Source organism: Cupressus sempervirens, chromosome 2 (genome assembly GCF_028749045.1).
Source record: "Cupressus sempervirens isolate cs-2001-9-10 chromosome 2, ASM2874904v1, whole genome shotgun sequence".
NCBI classification, from domain to species: domain Eukaryota; kingdom Viridiplantae; phylum Streptophyta; class Pinopsida; order Cupressales; family Cupressaceae; genus Cupressus; species Cupressus sempervirens.
Window position 1 is genome coordinate 467,258,878 of NC_143119.1, and position 7,295 is coordinate 467,266,172.

The window sequence follows — 7,295 nt, forward strand, 5'->3', positions numbered from 1 at the left end:
GACCTGTACAGGAAGCCCTCTAATTGCCGACATTTAAGATGCAATCATACAATAATATCCACCGCACAGCTTCACTTAAAACATGAATCTGCATATCGGTTAAAGTATATATTCTGCAGAATTGATATCTAATGAGATATATCAGACCTATGAGATTATACCAATAACAAATTCTGAAAATAATAATTAAGAAATTTTCATTCCAAGAAGACCTACATTATGTACAAAGCTACATGACATCAGGCATACAACAGATTTAAACATCAAATACTTACAGAATGACATACAGCAGATTTAAACATCAAATACTTATAGAATGGCCTCAACCAAGAGACAATCTTCCAACTCAGACCCCAAATGAAATTTTCATTTCAATGTGGGACTGTATGGACTGGGACATGGAGCTACAACAAGATTTGGTAATCGATCAATAATTTCATTAACTGCTTCTAGGCACGTGTTAAGCATTTTTTTCTCTATTTGTACCAACCGTGTTGCCACCTGCCTTTTGGGGTCCGTACTTGGGTCTGCAAGTTGATGCAGTGCAAATATGTTGTAAAAAATCACTTTGAAACATATGTTGGTTGAAAAAGTATAAGGATATAGTTATCCCCAACATGAAGGGAACAAATTCTTACCAATCTTTCATCTTCACTAGTAGTTGATGGATAGCTTGCAAGTCATTCTCTGAAGTAACTAGATAACTGATCTAGAACTGCTCTTTCTGTACATGGACTCACCTGCACTCATATTCTAATTGGTTAAATTGACTTTTCATAATAAAGGCAATATATAACCAGTAAGAATAATGAAACACATAAATTACCAATACAGTGAGGTATGAACAAAGAGGTGGGTGATAACAAAGAGCTCATCAATTTTCATTGTGTTATCTTCTGGCTACAAGTCTACACCATTCTTCACTATTTTTTATGTATACCTAATACAATTTTATTTTTCAAAATGTTTATCACTGCCACAGTTTTTGAAAGTTGGCTTCTTTGTATTAACACCTATAAGGAGCCATTGGATATTGGAAGGTAAAGGTTATAAATCTCAGGTAGTTTGTCTACGAGATTTCTTTTGGATTTGGCTGTGTTACATGAAATGTTGAAGTAAGATGCACTATGCTGAAATCCTCACACATTTTCTTGGACTTACGCAGGAACTATGCTGCCCTGCAGCTCTTGTTAAATATGTTATCAACTTGACTTTTCTATTAAAGGCTCTCATGCTGAATTGAAAGCCAGGTAAAGAAAAAGATATTATACACTATTTTGTTGGTACCCTATGCAGCACAACAAACTTGTTCTTACTATAAGAAAATTTTCTTTTCTTTTGTTTCATTGCAGATCTTCTGCTTGCACGGAGGTCTCTCCCCATCATTAGACACACTTGATAACATTCGAGCTTTGGATCACATATAGGAAGTGCGTCTATACACATAAGTATAAACTTCTTCTTTTCCCGCAACACATATAACAACAATTTTAAGTGCTTGCAAGGTATATACTTATGAATAAATATTACATCCTAATTTAAATGTATGAAAACAATTTTCATTCCTTTTAAGCTTCATTCATCTCGAGGTGCAATTCACAAACTCAAGAATAGTGGCTTTTGTTCTTCAGGATACCTTTAGGGGAAGAGTATGTGAATGCCCCCTCGTGTCTGGAGTCCAGTTTAGAGGAGATGGCTATTTACACTGCTAAGGTTTGTTGAACCTAATTCTGAATAACATTGCTTGCTATTGTTGAATCTAATCTAATGTATATTTTAACTAGACTTGTAGCTTATATGTTTTGAAATTTTTGTTAGGCCTTGTAGTTTGTATAATTTCATTGCTGGAGAGCTTTTACAGCTAAGCAAGAAGGCCATTGCACGAGTTATAACCGCGCGCTCAGGTATGAAAATTGTTTTTTTTTTTTTTTTTTTTTTTTCTAATGTATTTTAACTAGACTTTTAGCTTATATGTTTTGAAATTTCTTTTAGTGGCTTAATGTTCTAAGGTCTCTTGAAATAAGACCTTCAGGCGGTTGTTCAAAGTTTTACAAATAATCTTAGGAATAAAGTCAAAGAAAGTATTTTTAAAATATTAAAGTATTTAGCTAGGTCTAAGAAGATTTGTGTACTCTCAACAATTTTGCTTAGTTTGTGAAAGTTGTAGACCGAACTTTTCATAGCCCAATTTTTGCTTCCTACAAAGAATGATCATGTCAGATAATATAAGTGAACAACAAAACAGGGAGACAATCGCTAGATTTTGGTCTAACTTGAAAAGAAAAGGTGATGGAAAATGTTATTGTCCTTGCAATATTTGTAAGGGCTTAAATCGTAGAAGACTGCTAATCAAAAAAGTTAAGAGACATTGTAGGGAGAATGATCACATTGAAGGGGGGCATGACTATCATCCACTGGTAAGTCGTTCATTATATCATTTTAACAATTTATATATATACATATGAAATCACTTGATGATGAGTTGATGATCATGGTTTATTTATGTTAATCAATTTTATATAGGTTGATCTTCCCAGGGAAGTACATGATATGAACCACAATAATCCGAAGAATATGGTTTTTGAAGTGGAGGAACATGGAGGTGCAAATATCCAAGGTGAAGGTAATGATCCCATGGAAGATGACGATCATGCGCCAGAAAACACAATTGAAGAGGATGGTATAAATACATTGATCCATGACACATCTAGTCCAAGCGTATCTAATCATGATGATAATGATAGCCTCGATGTACCTCTACTTCAGAAGGCATACGAGCCCCTATACAAAGACTCCAAAACAACTCTTCTCTCTGCTGTATTGTTGTTGTTGAACTTGAAGGTTATGAATGGTTTATCCAAAATAACAATGTCAGGTATGTTAAGGTATGTCATATATGTCTTTATAGTTAACAAAGGGTGAATAATGTACCACTAATATTGTTTATATTAACAACTTATATTTTTTGCTATAAATTGATAGGCGAGTTTCTGTTACCATCATCAAATATTCTACCTCACTCATATCGAGAATTAACTGTTGTTATGAAAGATATTGGAATGGAGTATGAAGCAATACATGCTTGTCCCAATGATCATATTATATATTATAAAGAACATGAATTTACAACACAATGCCCTGTATGTCATATGAGTAGATATCGAACACATCGACTAACAAAAAAGGTGCCTCAAAAGGTTCTTCCTTACATCCCCATTATTCCACGGATGCGACAATTATTCAGGTGTAGTAGCTTGGCTCAATTTATGGATTATCATGCACGCAATAGAAGTCAAGATGACATTATTCGAATCCTTGTGGATGGTTTGGCATTTATGCACATAGAGGAAAAGTGGCAACACTTCAAAGAAGAACCTCGTAATCTCAGGCTTTCATTGGCAGTGGACGGTGTCAATCCATTTGGAGAAATGAGATCTATTTACTCGATGTGGCCTGTTTTTGTTATCAACAATAACATTCCTCCATGGATGTCAATAAAGAGGGAGCACATTATGTTGGAAATGATTGTTCTAGGTAGCTTATCATTTGATAGTTATTAATTTACATGTACTTACAAATCTTGCAGTAAAATGGTCACAATAATTATGTAATGTTACTGTTCATTCAAGTAGGTAAATATCAAGTAAAAGATATGAATGTATATATTGAGCCTCTTATCGATGAGTTGGTGGAGTTATGGAATGGTGTCACTATGTATGACGTGTCTAGACCAATAGGACAAAGACAATTTCAATTCCATGCAATACTTGCATGGACAATACATGATGCCCCAGGGCTAACACATTTTTGTGGTATGTTATAGTGAATTCAAGTTGCGCACAATAATTCTAATTATAAAAATCAACATATTTAATAATCCAATTACATCATTATCTTTTAGGTCTTCAAACAAAGGGAAAATTTGCATGTCCAGTTTGTGGTCCAAAGATGAAATATCGTCATCCAAAAAGTTTAGGAAAGCAGGTGTTTGATGAGTGTAGACACTTCCTCCATAGGAATCATAAGTATTGAAGTACGGAAAAACTTCTTTTCAATGGGAAAGAAGAGACTACATCAAAGCCACGAAGAATGACACCTCGCCTATGGAAGTTGGAATATAATAGAATTAATCATCGAGGTAATGCCGTTCCACCTAATGGTTTATGTTTGTAATTTATATATTTCTATTGTGATTTTTGTTGATGAATTGTGTAATTGATGACCGTGAAGGTCGTCAAGGCAATAAAGACAACCTTCCAAAGGGACTAAAAAGCTATCCCAGACAATTTAGTAGGTTGCCCTACTATGAGCACTTACAAATTGTGCATTTTTTTGATACTATGCATATTGGAAAGAATATAACAGAGACATTGTGGAAAATATTGGATGGAAGGCGTGACAAAGAAAAAATTGTCAAAATTTGTAATGACATACATGAATCCAATCATGCATTGAAAAATTTCATTCACTCAAATAGCAATAGAGATCAGATTAATATAAGTGCCCTTCCATGGTTATTAACGGAGCAGCAAAGTGATGCCATAAAAGAAGTCATACGAAAAATTTGATTTCCCACAGGATTTGCTGCGAACATAAACAATCTCATATCAAAAAAAAGTGAATTTGGGATAGGAATCAAAATGCATGATTGGCGTACTTTCGTCAAGGTAACTTATGTTCTTTTGTATTTACAATATATTCATAAACTATGTGTATTGTTCGTTATGTTATGTTAGAAAACAATGAAATGATTGGTTTATAATTACTGCAGTATGTGCTTCCTCTATCTCTCCTAGAGAACTTCAACAATAACATCAAATAAGTGATATACGATCTTCAAAAATATATGAGGTAAGCAGTAATATCTGTTCAATTTGTTGTATATATTTATTATATTCGCAATTTTTTTTTCTTGCTATGTAATCTATTGTATATTATTTTGTAAAGTCTCATATCTATATATTTTTTGTGACTTGAATCTCTTAATGTAGGTGGTTGTCATCTAAAGAAATCCATAAAGAAGATATAAACTATTGGAAGAGAAGAATTCCTCATTTACTGTGTGAAATGCAAAAGTGTCTACCTCCAACTTTTTTCAATGCACAAGAACACTACCTCATACACCTAGTTGAGGAGATTGAATTGTGTGGACCTGTACACACTAGGTCAATGTGGATGGTTGAGAGGCATTTGAAATCTTTGAAGGATTTGGTTTGACAAAGAGCACATCTTGAGGGTTCTATGGTAGAGGGGTATATGGTATACCAGACTATGGTGTACATTACTGAATATTTTCCTAAGTTTGCATCAAATATTCATGTAGATCGCATTTGGGATCTCGAGCCTTTTAAAAAATTAGAAGGGGAGTACTTGATGGGGAAAGGTACATTGAGGAAAGTGAGAGGTAATAAATTATAAGATGTTATTGTAATAAATTATTTCTTAATCTTCAAAATAAATCAGTTGTAAGTTTTTTTTTTTTTTTTTTGTACAGGTGCTCGAGAGTGGGATGCACTACATTTGTATATTGCAAACAATCTTGATTGGATAACGGTATGGATTGAACGATGTCAACATTCTGGTCGCACATTAACATGGGAAGGTGTATCTTCATTGGTTAAAGAAGCTCATCGTAATGGAGATTCCAATGTTACGCAAAGGGAAATAGATTTAGCACATGGTTCAAGAGACTTCCAGGCACGTACAAATTTATTAATCACCCGTATGTTTATCAACTCACGATACAATAATTTTGATATGTTTCACATATTATTGCAGGTTAAACACCACAAGGCTATGTTCTGTAATGGTCAAATATTTTGCGTCAAAGTTGTTGGATGACACGAAGAAAACTTGTGATTCAAGAATAACTGCAGTCTTTCAAGTGACTAATATTTCATCTAGAAACGACTTACATCCTCAAGAGTCTGAAAATCGATACTATGGAATTTTGGATGAGATACTTGAGTGTGACTTTAGTTTCTTCAAATTAGTACTCTTTGTTGTCAAATGGTACAAGCTACGACTTAATCGAAATGATCCTAATAGAACTATTATTGAACATGATAATAGATTTATAATGGTTAATACAAGTTCGTTTGAGCCAGTTGGGGATGAGCCTTATGTTCTTCCAAGCCAATGTGAGCAGGTATTTTACTTAGAGGTTCCACATAAACTGGGTTGGTCATTTGTTGTTAGACATGAACCGAGAGGAAGGCCAATAAAGTATAATGCAATGGAAGAAGAAGATACTGAAGAAGTAGAAGATGATGTAGATGGTGATCACGATCGACAGCTATTGGATGATGTTCGTGATACAAATTTTCATGAAGAAGAAGAAGAAGATGATGACGATGATGCTGCTACTGATGATGATGATGATGAAGATGATGTTGATGTTGATGATGATGTTGATGATGATGACGACGACGACGATGGTGAGGATGATGATGATGACGACGATGATGATGATGATGACGACGATGATAATGATGATGATGATGATGATGATGATGATGATGACGACGATGACGAGGATGATGATGATGGAATTTAGAGGTATGCCATCAATCCTTAATCTATTTAATATTCATTTCTTGATAGAAATATATTTGTCTTATATATATGGTTACATAGTTTATTATTATCTATTTAAAAGCTACAAATTTCAACTACAAATAGAATACTGCTAATCTAAATTAACTATTAATCTAAATTAATTAAATAAAACTATTTAAAACACATATTGATGTGTGAATGTATTGAGCCTTATTTTCTTTCAGGTCAAAAGCATTTGTAAGTGTTTAGTTTAGAAAAGGGAATTCATTAAATATCTATAAAAGGGAGTTGTACCTAGAATATCATAGGGAAAACATAATATAAGTGCTTACCCAATTTGTTGGTTAATAATTATGCCTCCGTAGTTGATGCAGAGACCCTAGGTGGTCTTGCAATCATTCATAACAAGAGGGACTTCCATAGTGTTCTCACAACACCAACCAAGCATCTTCATAAGATCCCTCTGCTTGATCCAAGCCAACTCCATAACCTATTAGATTGCACACCAAATCCTTATGCCACCTTAGGTTCTACATCTTTGGAATAATCTCATGAATGTCCCTCAATCCATCCAATACATTCATCCAAGCAATCTAATCAACAAACTATCAAATGCTCACAATGCCCCAATAGGCACCAAACTTGACTTCACCTTAACTAGGTGTTTCCTCCTCGTTAAGGTGACTAAGCCCTCAACTCATCAGCTGATACAAAAACCCAGTTTTAGCCCTTCACTA

General features: G+C 34.1%; 1 long non-coding RNA gene across 1 annotated transcript; it reads left to right on the forward strand.

The window, feature by feature from the left end:
- The first annotated feature begins 1,075 nt into the window (after window positions 1-1,075).
- Window positions 1,076-1,411, forward strand: LOC149573069 (uncharacterized). The gene is made up of 3 exons (XR_016359643.1): window positions 1,076-1,115; window positions 1,166-1,250; window positions 1,353-1,411. It is a non-coding gene; the product is annotated as an uncharacterized LOC149573069 (long non-coding RNA).
- Window positions 1,412-7,295: the final 5,884 nt, after the last annotated feature.